The sequence below is a fragment of the Canis lupus genome, chromosome 13, assembly GCF_011100685.1.
Source record: "Canis lupus familiaris isolate Mischka breed German Shepherd chromosome 13, alternate assembly UU_Cfam_GSD_1.0, whole genome shotgun sequence".
Classification (NCBI taxonomy): domain Eukaryota; kingdom Metazoa; phylum Chordata; class Mammalia; order Carnivora; family Canidae; genus Canis; species Canis lupus.
This window is the reverse complement of record NC_049234.1, coordinates 54681464-54703196: the sequence shown is the minus strand read 5'-3', so window position 1 is coordinate 54703196 and position 21733 is coordinate 54681464. Positions and strand designations below refer to the sequence as shown.

Genomic DNA, 21733 nt, shown 5'->3' with positions numbered 1-21733 from the left:
AAAACAGAATGGTTGGTTGTATGGACAAATAATGAAGCAGGCATCCATGTTGTCATTTCAGGTGAAAGAATGCACACTAGAGGTCATAATGCCCCAGGGCATGCCTGGACTAGCCAAGGTACCTATAGGAATGCAACCCCACCAGCTTACAAGTAGTTAATCAGCACTACCCTAAAGATATAATCATGAGATGTAACAAATGAAATCTCTAACATAAGGAATAAAGGAAGGTCCATGGACTTTCAATTTCCAAGTCTTTTGAGGTGGAAAGGACCTCCAGGGGACCAGATGAGGCAAGAACAGAGCCCCTGCTGGCACTGAGTTAGGGACAAACAGGCCTGGGCAAGGCTAGGTAGGGGGCCATGGAATCAGGCTCACAGAAATCCCAAAAATGCTGATATGTAAGGAAATTAGAGATAAGGGAGCAAGCCAGACCACCCTGCCCTAGGTGTGGGTGCGGAGGGTGTTTTTTTATGACAGTCATCTGTGACCAAGAATAACCAGACCCCAAAGAAGAAGTAAGCCATTAAAGATGTTATCACCAGTCCTAACTCAAACCAAGACAGTACAAGAATCTCAAGGCCATAAGCTTCCCAGTCAGTTCTCAATAAAAGACTGCCACTACGAGCTCTCAGTGGCAACCCTGTCAGGAGCCCCCTGCACTTCTGCAGCTTTCTCTGTATCTTTGCTTAATAAACTTCTATCCCTTTATTCACTCTCCTTTGTCTGCAAGATTCATTCTTCAACTGTGTGAGACAAGAACCAAGCTCTTCCATATCAGCAAGACCTCCTGGGCCTCCAGTCAACAGAATCTTCCTCCTCAGGAGAAACTGGCCCCCATTTCTGCCCTTAAAAATCTTCACTTGCAAGCCAGCAGGGAAGTTAGGACTTTAGAGCATTAGTCATTTATTCTCATGGGTGAAGCCACACCAATAAATAGCCTGTCTTTCTTCACTGCAAAAGCTCACTGCCAGTTTTTATTGGCTTGCTATGCATCAGGTGGACAAACTTTCATTTGATTTAGCTATAAGAATGGCTGTAAGTGTATTGGTTGTTCACCCTCATGATCATGTGGCTGACTGGGAACTGTAGCTGCCCCTGCCCAGCGTCATAAGAGACTATTCAGCACCTTGGGCAGCTTACACATTTAAGCATCTGACTTGATTTCAGCTCAGGTCATGATCTCAGGGTCTTGAGATAGACCCCATATCAGGCTTTCTGCTTAGCTTGGAGTCTGCTTGAGATTCTTTCCCTCTGCTCCTTCCCCTGCTCAAACTTTCTCACTCACTCTCTCTCTCTCTCTCTTTCTCAAAACAAATAAATCACATCTTTTTTAAAAAATGAAACAGCATTGTACCATATATTGCTAGCCCAGAAAAAGATCAAAGTTCAAAATTCAAAGTACAGTTTCTATTTAATGTGAATTGCTTTCACACCATTGAAAAAAACAAAAAGTTATAAGTGGAAACATCATTAAGTCAGGAATTCTCTGTATAGGCAATTAGGTTAAATTTATTATGAGTTTTTAAGTCAAGTGAGCAAAAATAAATAATAGCACCACTTAGAAAATTCTGTAACCACATGACTCATGTGTGTTTGGGTCCCTTGTGATATGGAAAACAAAGCCAAGAAGAAAAAAATTAAATTTCCTTACTACTTAGAGTTCATTGACAAGTCCTTGAAATAGGCAGAGTGACCTTCCTTTGGGAGCTCAACTGCCTGATGTTAATGCTTTGCTAAGGGCAAAAGACAGTCTTAACCAACCCCCCAGGATCCTTTAAGTTACTTAAACATATAAAAATTCCTTTGGAAACTTGCTTTATCTCAAACCCCCCCCCCCCCCATATACATGTTGGCAACCATCCTGGCCCACTGATACATATCTGAAGAGTCTCATGACTGAGTTTTTTCTAAGCAGTAATAAATGATGTCTTCCTAACAAAGGATAACCCCCTCAGAATCCTGGAAACCTTGTATCCAAAATACCTGGGAGGTTTGCACTGTCCCTAACCCCCTCCCAACTTGAAATTATATAATCATCACCCATCCCAACCCCAGTGCAGCTCTTTTTGCCCACAGGTCCTGTCCCTGTGCTTTAATAAAACCACTTTCTTGTACCAAAGGTGTTTCAGGAATTCTTTTTTTGGCTGTTGGCTCCAAACCCCAACGTTTCCTACATCACCTTATGGTGCCTATTTTAAAAATATGATTGATTTTGGTTAAAAAAACAACACTGTACAAATAATAAGTGAAAGAGAAAATGTGTACAGACTCTGATAACAAAAAAGTATAATTATACTCAAGCCTAATTATTTCTTTTTCTGCCTCCCTAAAGTAATTGTATTTTTTCTTTCTTCCTACTTAGTTTTTCCAAATTGATCTTACTAGTGACTCTACGTTATACAAAACTGTCTGTGAAAAGGAGAAAAGTTTAAGAAATCTGCCTTCAATGATTATGAATTAGCTACTTTTAAGTAACTATTGACAAAGTCACCAAATACAAACTGACTAAATGAATTGTGTTATGTGATATAAAACAAGTAATTCACTTACAGTTCTTTTGCCCATAATACATGGTGGCTTTGTAATCAGCATTTCTGATGCCTTCCTGAAAGGAAATAATATTGTATCAAGAAAAAGACCTGATACATATCTAGCATTTAATGAGGTTAATTAAATGCTCTGTTCTTATCCCAAATAAGTTTCTTTTTTTCTTGCTGTAGGAAAGAAAATCAAGTCCAGTGTTTATCTCCAATAGTCAACTTCTTATATAAATTTTCATTCGCAATAAGCTCCCACTCAGGTATAGTGAAGTTAAGATCCTATAATCAATTTTGTTCTCTCTTCCTGACAAAGGGACAAGCGGAGCAGAATTTGTTCCCCCAAAATATGCTTTTTTTGGCATATTACTTAAGGATTACTTAAGATGATTATTTTTAAGTAGCAGTCCTTTGGAGAAGCTCTGAAAGCCAAGTCAAAGTTAATCCTTTTGTGAGAGACATTTACCTATATCAGGAAATCACCATTTGTAAGGGTATCCTCTCTCCCAGGAAGAGCAGGATGACCCTAAATCTCTCAAAACTCCTTAGCAATGGAGAAGGCAAGGACTTAAATCTAGATAACAACCTTACCCTTATTGGCTGTGCCTTTACTGTTAAGCCACCATAACCAGCTTTTTCTTCCCCCCCAACATCTTTTGTCTTTAGCTAAAGATATTGTTTAGGAGGGTGGCTTAGGCCATTTCAGGAGATTACTGTTTTCCTGAATATCTCCAATTTATATAAGAGGTATGCATGTTATTAGTCTTCTATATGTTTTTCTCCTGTTAATCTTTTATTACAAGGTGATGTCTCAACCAAGAACCTAGAAGGATTGAAGGAAAATTATTTTTCCTCCCCCACAGGCTTACAAAAGCTGCGTTTGGACCTCATGCAGTCTTATGAGAGGCATTCTCTTTATTTACAATGTAAGGAGTCATTGAAATGTAAAACTATCACGAAATTTTTAACAGTTATTTTTGTGCTATCATAGCCATTATTAAACTTATTAAGTAGAAATTATTTTAAAATAAGGAATAATTACTAGATAAAGTAGAAAACCATAGGGATGCAAGTTTGTAAAAATTCTAGGAAGAAATTTTAGAAGACATTTGAGGATACATGTTTGAACTTATTATAGATAAGTGTAGGGAAAATTAAGTTAGAAAAATAAATTATAAAGTAATGAAACTTGAAAATGAGATTTCACAGGCATTGCATATCCCACAATAAAAGGGTCATTAAACTGATTTGAAGTACTTTGAAGAAATGATAATCACCTTCTGGTGAGGTAAGATGGACTGGGGAACAGGAGGTAAAAAGATGATCCAGAAGAGAATAAACACTATGCAAATAAACATAAACATTATTTTGGGTACTAGAGGAAAATTACATTTAGGGAGGATGTCATATCAAAATTATCATCTATTAGGTATTATTTACCATACTAAATCTTAGTAATAAATTGTGGGGGGAGGGAGGGAAGGAAGGAAGGAAGGAAGGAAGGAAGGAAGGAAGGAAGGAAGGAAGGAAGGAAGGAAGGAAGGAAGGAAAAAAAAGAAAAGAAAGAAAGAAAGAAAGAAAGAAAGAAAGAAAGAAAGAAAGAAAGAAAGAAAGAAAGAAAGAAAGAAAGAAAGAAAAGGTAGTTCACTATTATCCAGTGAGAGGAGAAAGCAAATAGACATAAAAATGTCATACTTAGAAATTAATATTGTCTATGAAGTCAAGGTTCTCTGAGATTACCAAAAAAAAAAAAAAAAAAAAGAAAAAAAAAGAAAAAAAAAGAAGAGGGGGGTAGTTATTTAGATTAGAAAATCATAGAAAGTTTTCCTTGAAAAATTGACTTGGTAAGCGAAAACCTCATTAATGAGTATGAATTAGTTCTGCAAAAGAATTTGGAGCACAGAGTAGAGAGTCAAGTAATGGAGAGGTATGCTTCCAGCAAAGAGAGATGAAATTATAAAGGTCTAAAAGAATTGTCCAGACCCTGATTGAGAGCCAAAGTGGCTAGATAGGAAAGAATGGGTGAGATAACAAGAGAGTGGAAATACAGCTAGAAGGACATCATAGGGGCCAGGTCAAAGATTTTTAATTTTATTGTGATTGCAATTTAAAGCCAGTGAAAAGGTTTAATTAGAGAAATAATATCATGTGTTTTATATTTTACAATTATTTTGGCTGCTGTTAACAGATTAGATTCATTAGGAGAAAGAATAAAAGAGAATTATTCTAGAAGGTAAGGCAAAATGACTAAGAAAGGATGGTGGAGTGAGTGTAGAAATAAATGGCTAAATTTGAGATATTATATTTGAGCCAAAATTGACAGGATTGGCATTCGACTATAGATGATGGTTGTTCTACTTTCTTCTGTGAGCAACTGGGAGATGGTGGTTATTATTTACTGAGAAGCAGTTATTTATTGTTATGTATTGAAGACTAGAAGAGGAATAGATTTGTTTGCAGGTGATAGGCCTCAGGGTAGGCCAGCGCAGAGTATGCCACTTGGATGTATGGATTGTTTTGAGCTAAAGACAATCTGAGTCCAAAATATTTAGGAGGAGCCTTTTGCCTCTCCCTTCACTGCCTGAAAGAATTTAAATAGTGTCTCTTCCAGCAAGAGAGCTATCATCAGAGATAACTATAAAGGGTGTGTGCCAGGTGTGATAAACTAGGAGGATCTCAGCAGGGCCTGTTGAAATTCCTGTCTGTGTCCCATTGTCTCTGTATGGCATGGCAAATATTTGTTTACCAAACATTTAATCTTCTCATCTTCCTGTGAATTATCTCCCTCCCCTTTGAAGTCTCAGATACCTACCCCTTTCTTTGATCAAAATGGCATATAAGCTTCAAGTGCCTGTCTTTGTGCTTCTCAGATAAGTGAATACATTTGTTTTTCCTCATGTTTATCTGTCTTGGATCAATTTAATTAGTAGAAAAGCCAAAAGAATCTAGAAAGGTACATTTTTTTTTCCTCCCCTACCCAGACAGAATTAATTTTGGTCATGTTAGGACTGAATTTTTGAAACATCCAAATTTATATATATATATAACAGATTGTTGCTTTTGCATCCCAAAACTCAAAAGTGAAACCAGAACTAGTGATATATTTTTGGGAAAGGTCAGCATATAAATGGATTCTAATGGCATGGGACTCCATGAGCTAGGCAAAATAACTGTATAGCATGAAGGGGGTAAAAGCACAATATAAAGACCTGAGGTTGTATAAAAAAGAAATCACAAGGAAAAAAGAAGTGGAAGAAAATATAATGAAGATAGGAAAAACAGATACAAAGAACATGATATCATGAAATTGAATTAAAGACTACTTTAATACAAAAAAATTGGTCAAATTTATCAAATAAATTAAACTTTGCTAAGAAGTTAAATAAGACCTAGAATAAGAAATGTATTTGACAACATGGAGGAATTATTGGTAACATCAGCAAGAGCAGAGGACAAATGGAGTTGGAGTAAATAAAACTTGCTATATATACTTTTTTTATGAAGAGAGGGAACAACATAACATTCTTTAATTACCTTATAAGCACAAATTAATTATATACCTTCATGTATGTAAAGGATATCAAGGTACTAAATATCTTTTTCTTAAAGATATTATTTATTTATTTATTTATTTGAGAGAGAGAGAAAGCCTGCACACACAAGTCAGGGGAGGAGTCCAGGGAGAAGGACAAGCATATTCCATGCTGAGCATGGAGTCCAATGTGGGTTCAGTTTCACAACCCTAAGATCATGATTTGGACAAAATCAAGAGTCAGACACTTAACCAACTGAGCCACACAGGTGCCCCTTAACTATCAGTTGAAATTAGAATCTACTTGGTTTACTTTTCCTTAACTTGTATGCCTATAATATTTTAAAAATACAATCATTTTTCATTTTACAAATTGCCATATAACTGTCCTTGAAAAACACAACTATAGGTTTTCTGATAATCATGGAGGGAATGAAAATAAAGATAATATGAATCTACCAAATACTGATTTCAAAAAGTAAACAGAATGAAAGTCAATAAATATTTGAACTAAAAAGATTTTAGACATTCTGAAGTCCACTTCTAATTTAAGAGATAAGGAAATTAAGGTACCAAAAGAACACCCCTTTATCAGTCCACGATATTGAAAAATATAAAATTATCTGTGCTATTCTGATAAAATAACATGCCCTGAATTCAAGAAGTATTAATAATAATATTACTCAGAAATTAAACTTCTGTTCTTCTAGAAACAAACACAAAAAAATGACAACACACTATCTAAAGAGTTCTTAAACTGATGATTTCAAAATTGGCCTACCACAGGGAGTAAGTATCCATTTGTCTATTAAACTATATGGGTGGCTCAGCGGTTTAACGCCTGCCTTCGGCCCAGGGCATGATCCTGGAGACCCAGGATCGAGTCCCACATCGGGCTCCCTGCATGGAGCCTGCTTCTCCCTCTGCCCGTGTCTCTGCTTCTCTCTCTCTCTCTCTTTGTGTGTCTTTCATGAATAAATAAATAAAATCTTAAAAAAAAAACTATAAAAAATACATATTCTTTTACATTTCAGAAACATTTCATGGGCAGTTGGTGAAATGGAATTTACTAGTTGACTAGGCAGGAATACTCTCCTCTGATTTTCATTCACTGACCACAGGAATGCTGGTGGTAAAACCTGATGACATTGTATGCACTGTAGCTTTTCAATGGAGTGTGCTTCAGTTTTAAGTAAGACCTGGCTCTGTGCTTTACTTATCTGTTCTCATGATTGTGGACCAGATTTGCATCTACATTTTGAAGAGTTCTTAGGAAGATTCTCAATAACCAAATGAGATAATTTATAGAAAAACACGCACTTGGTTTGGTGAAACATGATATCATTTTTATACATTACTTTTCACTTTAATATTTTAATGTAAAGGGAGTCATCAATAAAATTCTGATTTTCTAGCTGCACTGGGTAGTTTTAAGAAAAAGGGGCTAACAAATAAGCCCATTAATATTAAGGACAAAGTAACATGGTTTCCACAAAGATTAATTTTCATTGATTTAGGAAGATTGTTTTGTTTTGTTTTTGAGATAGGAAGAAAGAAAGAAAAGGGGAAAGAAACATCAGTTTGTAAAATATAGATTTTTCAGAAAATTCTTTTCAGAGTCTCTTTCCTACTGATCTTTTTAATGTAAAACAAAATTAAAAAAAAAAAAAACAACTTTTAGATACATATGAAGTAACTTTGATCATATAACTTGGAAACCCAAAAGATTTGGCTCTATCTTGGTATCTGGATAACCTTTACTAAAGTAGAAAAACTTCTTTAAATTTAGTTTCCTTGAAGACAAACTGAAGTTAAAAATCCTTATATTCCTCACATTGTTATGAAGAGAATAAACATCTTATGAGCTAAAAAATATTGTTTACATGAGGTATGGCTTACCAGTATTTTTTAATCTCTAATGATTTTAGAAAATAGTAATAAAATTTTTTGAAGCAAACTAATTAAAATTAAATTTGAAGTAGCCCAAATATAAAATATAGTCATGTGGATTCATTATTGCTCTAATGAATTCTCATTAATTTAAGATTTATTCATACATTGAGCCAAAATTTGTTTTACACAATATTGATATGAAACTAGATTTTTAAAAAAAATTATTTATTTATTCATGAGAGACACAGAGAGAGAGAGGCAGAGACATAGGCAGAGGGACAAGCAGGTTCCCTGTGTAGAACCCGATGTGGGACTTGATCCCAGGACCCTGGGATCACACCCTGAGCCAAAGGCAGGTGCTCAACCACTGAGCCACTCAGGCATCCTGAAACTAGATTTTTAAAATTTGTTGTTATGGGGCAACTGGGTGTCTCAGTCAAGCATCTGGTTTGGGCTCAGATCATTATTCCCAGGTCCTGGAATGGAGCCCAGAATTGGGCTCCCTGCTCAGTGGGAAATCTACTTCTCCCTCTCTTTTTGCCCCTCTCCCATTCATTCTCTCTCAAATAAAATCTTCAAAATTTGCTGTTATAAATGTATTCATAAAAATATAGTTATTTTTAGCTATACTTCTTTTCAAAATATTTGACATTATCAGTTGTGGCTGTGGTTGGTAGACTTTAGGAGGGGCAGCAGACCTGGCCAGAGAGACCTGGCAGGCCAGAAAAGACTAATATGATATAGTCAACATGCTAAATGGGAAAAAAAATATGCAGCCAAGAATATTTTATCCAGCAAGGCTATCATTGAGAATAGAAAGAGAGATGGAGTTTCCAAGACAAACAAAAATTAAAGGAATTCATAAACACTAAAACAGATCTGCAAGAATTATTAAAGGGGACCCTTTGTGTGGAAAGAGAGAGTAAAGGTACCAAAGACCAGAAAGGAACAGTGACAATCAAGAGAAACAGCGACTTTATAGGTAATATAATGGCACTAAATTCATATCTTTCAATAATTACTCTGCATGTAAATGGACTAAATGGTCCAATCAAAAGACATAGGTTATCAGAATGAATAAAAAAAAAAAACAACCCCCATCCATATGCTACTTACAAGAGACTCATTTTAGACAGAAAGACACCTCCAGATTGAAACTGAGGAGATGGATAACCATTTATCATGCTAATGGACACCAAAAGAAAACTGAAGTAGCCATACTTATATCAGACAATATAAGTGGATTTTAAATCAAAGATTGTAGTAAGAGATGAAGGACACTATATCATAAAAAAGGGTCTATCCAGCAAAAATATCTAACAGTTGTAAATATTATGCCCCTAACTTGATGCAAATATATAAATCAATTAATAATAAATTTAAAGAAACTAATTGACAATAACATAATAATGTTAGTATATATTATATATATTATATATAATAATATATATTATAATATATATTATATGCATAACATAATAACATAGTAGGGAAATTTAACACCCCATTCACAGCAATGGGTAGATCATCTAAGAAGAAGATCAACAAGGAAACAAAGGCTTTGAATGACACACTGTACCAGATAGACTTAATAGATATATTTAGAATATTTCATCCCACAGCAACATAACACACATTCTTCTCAAGTACACATGGAACATTCTCCAGGATAGATCACATATAGGTCACAAATCAGAACTTAAAGTCAACCACAAGAAAAAATTTAAAAGGACCACAAATACATGGAGGCTAAAGAATATCCTATTAAGGAATGAAAGAGTCAACTAGGACATTAAAGAACTTAAAAATTCATGGAAGCAAATGAAAACACAACAGTTCAAAACCTTTGAGATGCGGCAGTTCTAAGAGGGAAGTATATGGCAGTACAGGTTTTCCTCAAGAAGCAAGATAAGTCTTAAATACACAACCTACCTTACACCTAAAGGAGCTGGAACAAGAACAGCAAATAAAGCCTAAATCCACTGGGAGAAGAGAAATAAAAAGATTATAGCAGAAATCAATGATACAGAAATAAACAAACAGGAGAACAGATGAGCAAAAGTAGATGATTCTTTGAAAGAATTAGCAAGATTGATAAACCTTTAGCCAGACTTATCAAAAAGAAAAGAGAAAGGACTCAAATAAATAAAATCATGAATGAAAGAGGAGAAATCACAACCAACACTGAAGAAACACAATTATAAGAGAATAATATGAATTATTGAAGAGAATAATATGAGCTATACCAACAAATTAGGCAATCTGAAAGAAATGGATAAATTCCTAGAAACATAGAAACCACCAAAACTGAAATAGGGAGAATAGAAAAGCTGAACAGATCTGTAACTAGCAAAGAAATTGAATCAGCAATCAAAAATCTCCCAAGTGTCAAGGGCCAGAAGGATTCCCAATAGAATTCCACCAAACATTTGAAGAATTAATGCCTTTTCTTCTGAAATGGTTCCAAAAAATAGAAATGGAAGGAAAAACTTACAAATTCATTATTGGAGTCCAGAATTACCTTGATCCCCAAAACTAGACAAAGACCCCACTAAAAAGGAGAATTATATATCCCTGATGAACATGGATGCAAAATTTCTCAACAAGATACTAGCCAAAAAAATCCAACAGAACATCAAAAGGATTATTCACCACAGCCAAGTGGAATTTATTCCTGGCCTGCAAGTTTAGTTCAACATCTGCAAATCAATTAATGTGACACATCACATTAATAAAGAAAGGAAAGACCCATATGATCCTCTCAGTAGATACAGAAAAAGCACTTGACAAAAGACAGCCTCCATTCTTTTCTTTTAAAAAAATATTTTATTTATCAATAAGAGACAAAGAGAGGCAGAGACATAGGCAGAGGGAGAAGCAAGCTGTGGGGACCCTGATGTGGGACTGAATCCCAGGACCCTGGGATTATGACCTGGAGGGAGCCTGATGTGGGACTCAATCCCAGGACCCTAGGATCATGACCTGAGCCAAAGGCAGATGCTCAATCACTGAGCCACCCAGGTGCCCCAACAGCATCTATTCTTGATAAAAACTCTTCATAGTGTAGGAATAGAAAGAACATACCTCAGCATTATAAAGGCCATATACAAAAGACCCACAGGAAATATCATCCTCAAATGGAAAAATTGAGAGCTGTTTTCCTAAGGTCAGGAACAGGACAAGGATGCCCATTCTCACCACTGTTGTTTAACACAGTAATGGAAGTCCTAGCCTCAGCAATCAGACAACAACAACAACAAAAAAAATAAAAGGCATCTAAACCAGCAAAAAAGAAGCCAACCTTCACTCTTCATGGATGACACAACACTCTATGTAGAAAACTGGAAAAATTCCACCAAAAAATTGCTATAACTGATACAGGAATTCATCAAAGTTGCAGGATATAAAATTAATGCTCAGAAGTCTGTTGCATTTCTATACACTAATAATAAAGCAGCGGAAAGAGAACTCAAGAAATTGATCCTATTTACAATTGCACCAAAAACCATAGGCTACCTAGGACTAAATCTAACCAAGAAGGTAAAAGACCTGTACTCGGAAAACTATAGAATACTTATGAAAGAAATTGAGGAAGACAAAAAAAAAAAAAAAAAAAAAAGGAAAAATGTTCCATGATCATAGATTGGAAGAGCAAATATTGTTAAAATGTCTATGCTACCCAAAGCAACCTATACACTCAATGCAATCCCTATCAAAATACCACCAGCATTTTTCACAGAACTGGAGCAAACAATTCTAAAATTTGTAAAAATACCGCAAATAGCCAAAGTAATGTTGAAAAAGAAAACCAAAGCTGGAGGCACAAATCCAGACTTTAGTGTGTATTACAAAGCTGTGATCATCAAGACACTATGGCACTAGTGCAAAAACAGACACATAGAACAATGGAGCAGAATAGAGAACCTAGAAAGAGACCTTCAACTCTATGGTCAATTAATCTTTGACAAAGCAGGAAAGAATATCCAATGGAAAAAAGCCAGTCTCTCCAACAAGTGTTGGGAAAATTGGGCAGCTATATGCAGAAGAATGAAACTAGACCACTTTTTTTTATGCCATATACAAAAATAAATTCAAAATGAATGAATGACCTAAATGTGAGAAAAGAATCCATCAGAATCCTAGAAAATATAAGCAGCAACCTTTTTGACCTTGGCCACAGCAAGTAATTGCTAGACACATCTTCAAAGGTGAGGCAAACAAAACCAAAAATGAAGTATTGGGACTTCATCAACAATAATAATAAACAATCAACAATAATTAAAAGGCAACCTACAGAATGGGTGAAGATATTCACAAATGACATCAGATTGGCTCTTATCCAAAATCTATTAAAGAACGTATCAAACTTAGCACCCAAAGAAACAAAAGGTCCAGTCAAATAAAGGGCAGAAAACATAAACAGATGTTTCTTCAAAGAAGACATCTAAATGGCTAACAGACACATGAAAAAATACTCAGCATTATTCAGCATCAGGGAAGTACAAATCAAACCTACAATGAGATACTACCTCATACTGGCCAGAATGGCTAAAATAAACAACTCAAGAAACAGCAGATGTTGGTGAGGATTCGGAGAAAGGGGAACCCTCATACACTGCTGGTGGGAATGCAAACTGGTACAGACACTCTGGAAAACAGTTTGGAGGTTCCTCAAAAAAAGTTAAAAATATAAAAATAGAACTACCCCACGAGCCAGCAATTGACTAGGTATTTATCCAAAAGATACAAGGATACAAACATAGTGATTAGAGTTCCATTGACAGATGAATGGATAAAAAAGAGATTATTTTATACATGTATATTTGTATGTATATATACATATATACATATTTTATGTATATATACTCACATATATATTTTATATCTATATATAAAATAGAATACTACTCAGCTATCAAAAAGAATGCAATCTTGCCATTTGAAATGACATGGATGGAACTAAGGGATATTATGTAAGTGAAATAAGTCAGTCAGAGAAAGATAAATACCATATGACTTTACTCATATGTAGAATTTAAGAAATGAAACAGATAAACATAGAGGAAGGGAAAGAAAAGTAAAATAAGATGAAAAGAGAGAGGGAGGCCAACCATAAGAGACTCTTAACTATAGGAAACAAACAGGGTTGCTAGAGTTGAAGTGGGTGGGGAGATAGGGTAATTGGGAATGGGCATTAAGGAGGGCACGTGATGTAATTAGCACTGGGTGTTATATGCAACTGATGAATCACTAAATTTTACCCTGAAACTAATAATACACTATATGTTAACTCGATTGAATTTAAATTTTAAAAATTTAAGAAAAAATATTGTAACTTCCACCTTGTTGATATTCTCTATCACTCTCTCAGTTTGCATGCTTTGTTAAAGCAAGCAATGGAGGAAGTCTCCAGGCAAAAGCCAGCAAGGAGCTGAAACCCAACAGACAACAAGAAATTGAATTTGATCAAGACTACATGAACTTAGAAGCCAACCTTAGCTCAAACCTTTAGAGACTCCAGCCCTACAGAACACCTTGACTTTAGGCTTGTGAGAGATCCTGGAAGTGAGGACCCAGCTAAGCTGTGCTGGATTCCTAATACACAGAAATAGAAAATGTGTTGTTGTTGTTGTTGTTTTAAGTTAAGTCTGTGATAGTTTGTTGCTAAGCGATTGATAATATAATGTCCTTAGAATGTATGGTACAGATGTTGAATAACTGCATTAGTGAAAGTTTTCTCACACATGTAATTATATAAAGTGTATTGTGTAGTGTGGATTACCAATTTTTTTCTAATTGACTAAGGAAGTTATCTCTTGAGATTTTTTTTCTCACTTCAAACACAGTTTTGAAATGTAAGGTTTTGCTAAGATCATTTGTAAATACAAATTTGAGAAATAATGTTTCAGAGTTGAGGTAGTTAGAAAAATTTAAAAAGTACCGAATGAAGCACATCTCATTTTTTTAAGTCAGTGTTTTTTAACACAGTCACAGATTTATTGAAATAAGAACATTTCCTCAAAACTTGTTTTTTTCAAAAACTTCAATGTGAAATGTCTTTTATTAAACACAAATTCATGAAGTAACTAAAGAATCATTAGAAGACTGTGATTTGAGAAGAAGTAAAAACCTACCAGTAAATTTAGCATATCTGTCCAGTTTTTGATCAAGCAAAAACAGTCCACATATTGCTTAAAGGTATACATGTATGCCCCAGGCGTACACAGTACATGCTATTTCACAGTTTGAAAGAAAAAATAAAAACTGTCACTAGGAAGACTGCCACTAGCAAAGGAAAAAATAAAAGAAAAATATGCCTTTATAAAATATAAATTAGATGCTGTTTTCAAGCTTCTTGTTTGGACTACATTACATAAAATATGAAATGACTAAAGAAAAGAAAATGTAGCAATTTGAAATTCTTGACAAAGGACTGTGTGGATAAATATATATTTATAAATATGTTATGCATTTCTTATTATAGATTACACATTATAGATTATATAGGAAGAGGTCATTTTTATTGTATAAATGTACTATTGAGCATAAGGAAAATCAAGCATGAAAAGCAGATAAAATACAGAGGATATTGAGATGTTTTTATATCTAAAGTCTTATTACTTTTTATTCTGTTGACATAAAAATAAATGTATTTTATATGAACATGAAGCAGTACAAAAGAAAAAGTAAATAATATATAAACTGTATCTTTTTAAGATGGCTGTTTGCCTTATGCAATTATATGCTGGAAGCATTTAATAGAGAAAAAAATAGAGTTCTAGAATCCAATCCAAAATGGTGGTTAGAATCTTGCAGGCTACTGTAAATATTATCAAGATAATACATTTAAAATGTTTAGAAAAGGGCTCCTGGCTGGCTCAGTCGGTGGAGCAGGAGACTCTTGTTCTCAGTGTTGGGAGTTCAAGCCCCACATTGGGTGCAGAGATTACTTCAAAATACTAAAAAATGAATTAAAAATGAATAAAACGCTTAGAAAAATACCTGACAGTTTGAAAACAAAATGTAAAATGTAATGTCTAATAGAAATAGTCTGAGATTATCTACTATATATATATAGTATGTTTATATATATTGTTATATATATAGTAGATAGTATAGATTATATATATATATATATATATATATGGTTATGTACATTTTCAGTATAGTATTATTATTTAGTTATATCCAAGTTTTTATTTCACGTACATTAGGAGCATTTAGGAATATTTTTACATAAATTTTGTTAATGAAAATTGAAAGTGGTAAGGCACACTCAATTCTAGGAATATAAGTAATGTGAAATCATTCTTGGCTGGCATTTATTCATCCTTTATTTTCTAGAATTAGTCACCATTACAACTATACAATAGTTCATATATGCCTACTTACAAAATAAGGCTGCTCAGTGAGATCATTCACTTATCCTCATCTTCTTAGAATAGATTTCCTTTTCCCTAGTTCATCACTTGAGTGTTTTGTCTACTGTCTCTGAAATATTACAGTAATTCATGTTTCCTTTCAGCTCTAATCTCTACCTCAAATTATTTAATGCCTTATATCATCTTCCAACTACTTAAGTTAGTGGATTACATTTATTTTTAAGAGACTTTGTTGAGGGCAGCCTGGGTGGCTCAGCAGTTTAACGCTGCCTTCAGCCTGCAGGACCTGATCCTGGAGACCTGGGATCAAGTCCCACATTGGGCTCCCTGCATGGGGCCTGCTTCTCCCTCAGCCTGTGTCTCTGCCTCTCTTTCTCTCTCTCTGTCTCATGAATAAATAAATAAAATCTTTAAAAAAATCCTTAAAAAAAAAGAGACTTTGCTGAAAGTTTATTTTTAATTCAATAATTATGGCCAAGTTCATATTTACTACTGAATTATGATGCCAACTAATAAAGTAGCTTTAATTGATTGTAAATATTACATTCCTCATATTTTTATAATTATTCTCCAAATTTTAGGGATTCCCTTCCTATATAACCACGAAAACATTCATGATATCTTAGAACCCTCTATTACTGAAAAAATTAAACAAAAAGGAAAAATTTGTATAAAGTACATTACATAAAAGTATTTTAATTATATATACATATGGTTACATATATTTGTATAAAGTACATTACATAAAAGTATTTTTAATTATATATACATATGGTTACATATGTATATTATATATTTATATAATATGAAGAATGTGTATTTCTTCCTTATATATGTGTATATACGTATTAATGGTGATTAGAAAAAAATTTAAGAACTGTATACTTATTTATAGAAGAAAATAATAATATACATTTTGAGATCACAATAAAATATGCCTCTGTGTTTTTAAAAGAAATCACATCTATTGTTTCCATTTTTAAATTTGTTTCAAGGCAGAAACTGAATGTAACTCTGCTGATCTTTAAACAACCAAAGAGCTTGATAGCATTTGTTAGACTTTTCCATTTTACTCAGCTCTCACCACTAGAATGTTTCATATACCCTTGTAATATTTCCATATAAGAAAACCAAGATTAAAGTATTCTGTGCTTTTGTGTGGCTATTTAAGCAAAGAAGTGACATCTAGCTAATTTTCACTATTAAAGGTAACACATAGATGTGGAGAATGGATTGAACAGGGATAGCAAAAAGTAGCAGGTAATGTGTTAGGAGTTCACTGGTGAGGTTTAGAAGAAAGAAAAAAAATGTGTTGAGATTAGGAGAGATCAAGCAAAAGTATAGAAGGAAAGGATTCAAGATAGATAATATGGGTGTCAATACCAGTTGGATTTACTGAGGTGAGGAATTAAAGCAAAGGAAAAATTAAGGCTGACTCCTAGTCTTTTGATTTGAACAAACAGAAAAATGATAATGACACTTACTGAGATTATAAGGAACTGGATTTTGGTTTTTCAGTGGGTATGGTAGATTGTATTTTCTAAAACTGGCATAGTAACATTTCTAATCCCATATGTGCTTCCAGTAATTTGCAACTGCCAGCTAGAGGTATAGACTATTTCCCCTCTTTTGTACCTGGTTGGATCATTGTGACTGCACTGATAAATAGAACGCAATGGAAAGAATGCTGCTTGACTTCTGAGGCTAGGTTATAAAAGCAAATCTCACTCCCAGGAGGCTTGCCCTTGGAAACCAGTCATCAGGTTACAAGGACCATAAGGTGCACTGAAAGGCCTGGGTAGGCACTCAAGTCAATGGCCTTAGGGTCTTAGTCAAAAGCCACCATCAACCACCTGACATTGAGTGAATGGGCCTTCAGATAATTCCAGATTCCAGACTTTAGGGTGCTCCCAGCTGACACCAAGTGCCACACAGATGAGATATCTCTACCAAGACCGCCCAAATGGTAGACTTGTGAGTAAAATAAATGTCATTCATCGTTCTTTAAGCCACCAAGCTTTGAGGTTGTTTGTTATACATCCATAGTGACTCGAACCGTTGGTTGGTTGGTGTTTTTGTTATTACTGAGTGTACTGTGTGTATGTGTGTGTGTATATGCACATATGCATGTGCATGTGCTTTGGGAAGGAATTCAGTTGATGCATCTGATCAATTTTGATCATGTACCTGAGAGATGTGCAAGTTGATATGCCAGATATGCTGTAGGATATGAGTTTGGAAATTAAAGGAAAACATTGACTCAGATACAAACATAAGAGCACTAGTATAGATTATAAATAAAATCACCTAGACATAGTGTAGATTAGTTGATTTTTTAAAAGTAGTTTTAAAAAGTTACATAGATGGGGCATCCCAGGTGGTTCAGCAGTTTAGCGCCACCTTTTCAGTCCAAGGCCTGATCCTGGAGACCCGTGATCAAGTCCCATGTTGGACTCCCTGCATGGAGCCTGCTTCTCCCTCTGCCTGTGTCTCTGCCTCTCTCTCTCTCTCTCTCTCTCTCTCTCTCATGAATAAATAAATTTTTTTTTAAAAAAGTTACATAGAAAAATTGTTCAGTAAAATCATCATTGCTTTGGTCTCCAAATTATTAAAATTCAAGTATTAGGTACAAGCACTCAATATATTTCTGCAATGAGAATAAAATTCAATAATAATAACAGACATCGTTTATTTAGTTTACTACATATCAAATACTATGCTATATTGTTAAGTTACACATATATATGATCCAATTTCACCATCAGATCATCAAAAAACTAAGTTTTTTGGTTTTAGTTTCCTTCATTTAAATTACATGGAAATTAAGGCAAAGAGAGGACTGTAAGGACTCATGTAAGCAGTAACTAGTAAACCTGTTTTGGCTGAATTCTGTGTGACTCCAGGTAAATTATGCTGGCCTCTACTCATAAAATTTTCATATGTTCATATCTAGAATGGTTTTCCTATTGCCTATATAAGTACACATTTTTTTTTTATTCTGTAAATTTCACATATCGGATGTTAATACTACAAAAGTTGAGAAGAAAAGATATTTTAGAATATTCTATATCCTATACATTGCCCAATGACTGCTGAATTTTCTTTTCCTCACAATTGATTTATCATTTGCAGTTTGAGTCTCCTTATTGACTTTTTAAAAAAATTTTAAACTATTTTTTGTGAAGTTTGAAAAGAATATATAGGTATTTTTCAGAAATAAGTAATAAAAACTATTACTTTTTCTTTGACATTATATTGCATTTCTCTTTAATTGCTTAAAGGATAAAATATAACATTGTATCTGGTAAACCTGAGAATTTAACAATGGTAGAAAGTATAAAATATGGAGAGAAATATAGTGCTCTGAAATAGGACAAGCAATTTATGGTCTGCCACAAGAGTGACAAATTTGATACTCAACTACTATACCAGCTGCATTAGTTTCTATTGTATTTCTTTATATAAATTAGGAAAATTTAAACAAACAGAAACCATGAAAAATAAAACATCTTCATTTTTGACATTTTTTTTATTTTTTAATTTTTTAGAAAATTTTATTTATTTATTTGAGAGAGAGCTTAAGCAGGGGGAGCGTCAGAGGGAGACAGCCAAGCCGACTCCCTGCTGAGCATGGAGCCTAAATTGGGGCTCAACTTGGGGTAGGATCCCAAGACCCAGAGATCATAACCTAAACCAAAGTAGATGCTTTGACTGAACTACCCAGGCACCCCTCACATTCTTTTAAAGAATTCAGTCTCTGACCACCTTAAAAGTATAGCAACTTTGCAGAATCTGAAAATACGTGTCTTGCTCTTTCTGTTGGTGACCACCAGAGTTGCCAAGGAATAAAAAATATAGGACTGTTTTTAAAATGTAGCAGTCTATTTAGTATTTCTTTCCTCCTAAACACCAATTTCATATTTTGATCCATGGTAAGTTTTAAGAATTTTTTTTAAAGATTTTATTTACTTATTCATGAGAGACAGAGAGAGAGAGAAAGAGGCAGAGACACAAGCAGAGGGAGAAGCAGGCTCCATGCAGGGAGCCTGATGTGGGACTCAATCCTGCGTCTCCAGGATCACGCCTTGGGCTGAAGGTGGCGCTAAACCACTGGGCCACCAGGGCTTCCCAAGTTTTAAGAATTTATAGGCCCTATTTGTGTTGTATAAACATAATGTTTATTGACAATGATGACAATTTCTGCCCTTCTGCTTCAAATATTTTGCATTTCAACACTCCTTATAGGAGAATATCAAAGGTTAAGCTATAAACTCAGCTTCAGTGGGAAGGGTTCAAACCTCCTGAGTTTGACTTTAGAACTTAAGTCTGTTTCTTAGCAACTTTCAATGCTCTTCAACAGCTCTGAAGAGTTAAAAGTACTACTTTATAAATTAAGATCTCTATGCCTGGAAAATATTTAGATTTCCAGTTATAATTTCATTGTGTTTCATTCTTCCAAATCTTAATAGCAATAATTCAAATAGTGGCAAATATATTTAGTTATATTGTCCAAGCTAAGTATTTTTTATGACTACTCTTTTATTCTAATATGCTCTTTTTCCCTTTTTGATGGTTTATTTATGCTTATCACATACACATCTTCCCTTATGTGAGACAGAAAAGGTAAATAAAAAGAGGTCATAGATATGAAATTCTGGGAAAACACTATGATGTTCCCCCTTGTTTATTTTATTATATCTTAATAAGTGGAAAATAGAGCAATGGATGCTTGTTGGCCTGAAAGAAAAAAAATACAAAGAAAGTTTCTGCTATGTTGCTAGGCTATAGCAATACAACACCAAAATAAGTATTGACAAACACATTGAACAAACCTATTGATTTCTCCACATGATGTCAGATGATGATATTGATGGATTTTTTTCCACTAAATTATCTGGTTTCTGGTTCATGGGCATGGTAACTTCTATGTTACAATTAACTATTATAAATTTACTTAACTATTAATAATTATGTCTAAATACAATGAAAGTTCAATCAAATCAATTTCATTTTTCTTCAAAAATTTATCAAACACTGTAAAATCTAAAGATACAGCCAACATTTAATTCAGTTTCCAGAGATTTTTCATACATACATATATATCATGATCATATTCCTTTTCTTTTTAAGATTTTAATTATTTATTTATTTTAGATAGAGAGAGAGCAAGCAGGGGAAGGGGCAGAGGGAGAGGAAGACTCCTTGCTGAGGATGGAGACCAATGTGGGGCTCAATCTCAAAATACTGAACTCATAACCTGAGCTGAAATCAAGAGTCATACACTTAACTAGCTGAGCCACCCAGATGCCCCACATCACGGTCATATTCTAAGATCAATTTAAATGTTTGCATTAATCCTCTCCATGAATGTTCAAACCACATATGGTCTGCTTTCTTATACACATAACGAAATTAGCTAGGAGTCATGAAAAAATTGATACATCTAGAAATCACAATTTAAAAGAAATATAAACAAAAAGAATAATCCATACCACTGATAAATGAGTTAAATTGCCTAATTCTAAATGAATCCCATAGAAATGGGCCAAAACAGAGCAAGCTAAAATTTTCTTAGGGGAGCTCTCATAACTTCCATTTATTTTGCAATATCTCTAACTCTAGTCACTTCTGAAGGCAATGTGCGAATTTGGCACAAAAAATTTTAGATGGACATGTTTAGATCCCAATAGCTATTTTGAGGGACTGAACCAATAGATCCAGTTAAAAGCTAGTTGATCATTTCCCCTCACGTCTAACATATATTGTGCATTATTTCTGGTAATAATATGACTGTTAGCAATGCAGCATAGTGGTTGGGATAACAAATTTTGGAGTTGGCCATATGTGATTTTCAGAGTCATCACAACTTTCAAATTCCTTGCCTTTAAGATAGATTACTTATTCTGTGTCATCTACTCAGTCCCTCACACTTAAAACTTTGTACTGATTTTGAACCTTTCCCAAAGATTCCTGACATCAGAGGAAATCCTCTTCCCTTTTTGTTAGGCATCTCTCATTAATTCTTTCCTTTCTATAGTTATAAATTTCTTCTGTCACTATCCTAATCAAAGCCCTTATCAAAATAAATCTAGGTTACTATACTGGGTCCCCAACCAGTGTCTGGGTAGTAGATTCAGTTCATGGAGGTTCTTCAATTCCCTGACTCACATTTATCCTGTCACACCCTCTGCCATGGGACACTGTGGTAACTACTAGGATTGGCAATCTATTCTTTCCTACTCCATTGATGTCGAGCATGCTTTGAACGATGAATGGAGAAGGAAGTGAAAATAACTAGTTTGGAGCTGAGGCTTTAAGAATCAGAAGGTGTGTGTGTTTGTGCCTTGTGTTATTGTGAAGAGAAAAGAAATGTCCCTGGTGCCTCT

The 21733-nt window shown here is 34.3% G+C and overlaps 1 long non-coding RNA gene across 1 annotated transcript in view; it reads right to left on the bottom strand.

Annotated features, from left to right (window-relative positions):
- Positions 1 to 2552: 2552 nt before the first annotated feature.
- The window catches only part of LOC119864943, a 43901-nt gene continuing 24720 nt past the window's right edge, over positions 2553 to 21733 (bottom strand). Inside the window, exon 3 of the long non-coding RNA XR_005368393.1 lies at positions 2553 to 2608. This is a non-coding gene — a long non-coding RNA (uncharacterized LOC119864943). The remainder of the gene's footprint in view (positions 2609 to 21733) is intronic.